Genomic DNA, 1428 nt, shown 5'->3' with positions numbered 1-1428 from the left:
CATTGGATACTATATGTATCTCTTTGAATTAGTTGGATGGAATGGATTTTAATTAATATTATTTGTTTTTAGTTTTTGTTTCCCATATTCATTTTATCAATTTAATTAAATCTGTAAACAGGAATTGATTAATAAATTATAATTATAATATAATTTTTTTTAAAATATAACTCTATGACGGAAATATCCATCATAAAGTCTGTCACAAAAAATTTTCCGCCAAAATTTTAAAATGATAATTGAACTTCCCACCAAAAATTTAAAAAAAGGCACGAAATTAAAAAAAATAATTTTAATTAAATTAATTTTATATTTAAATATTATGTGATGGATATATGACTGTGAAATACCATCATAAATTCATGATGAAAAAATATTCTATCATAAATTAGTGACAATGACATAGATGACGGATGAACTGTCTGTCATGCGCCCTCTTTTATGATAGTTATTTTCCGTCATCTATTACCTGTTTTCTTATAGTGATTGAAGATAAAATTGAAAAAAAATTATTGAAATCAATAACATAGAGGCACAAAAACTTTTATCCAAATGTTTTGCAAATTTTATTGAACTCGCAAGTACACAAATTTATTACAGAATAGATTAATGGTGACGAGTGGCGATCCCACGAGGAGGTGGATTTTAATTATGTGTAGAATTAATTTTCTAAGTGGGTGGTTGGATTTGTGGTGAAAGTGACTTAGCTTATCCTAAAATTTGAATTAAAACGGTGGGAATAAATTGAAGAGAAAATTATTAAAATTGAGTGCTTGGATATCTGGATCTGCATCAACATGCACCATAGGCTTAATATTTCTTATTAGTGCCAATTAAATCATGAGGGGGCTTTCCACTTCTCATGAACCACACTCTAATCAATATGGTGCTAACTGCTTATCGTGCCAAATAGTAATAACCTTGCACTAGGGAGCCGGTTATACCAGTGTGGTATCTAGAAAAGATTATTACTATCTGTCGACGAAAAGTCAAAACATCCACAAAAATCAAAGGAGAAGAGAAATTAAATTTACCAAATAAAGCCCATGGAACATGTTGAGACTTCACTTTCAACCTAAGCTTGAAAGAAAATTAGCTACTCATAATTGAACTAGGGGTAAAATAAGAATTTATTAAAATACGTAGAAAATACAAGATGGAGAAGAAATTATAGAAAATAGAACTCAAAAATGAATTCAGGGGTGCCAAATTATGGGGGAGCCCCCTTTTTATAGATACACTGAGTAAATCATGGCCATCGAATTAAAAATAATTTGGACGCTCAGGATTGTGCCACGTGTCAACAGTACGCGGTTTGCATAATGACGCGGTTTGAACAGTGAGGCGGCTAGAATAAGGACGCGGTTTGGTTGTAAATAATTTCGTGTATATGCATGTACCGTATGCACGATTTTTGGTCCACTAACA

The sequence above is a fragment of the Citrus clementina genome, unplaced genomic scaffold (genome assembly GCF_000493195.1).
Source record: "Citrus clementina cultivar Clemenules unplaced genomic scaffold, Citrus_clementina_v1.0 scaffold_6, whole genome shotgun sequence".
Lineage (NCBI taxonomy): Eukaryota > Viridiplantae > Streptophyta > Magnoliopsida > Sapindales > Rutaceae > Citrus > Citrus x clementina.
This window is presented reverse-complemented; position numbering follows the sequence as displayed.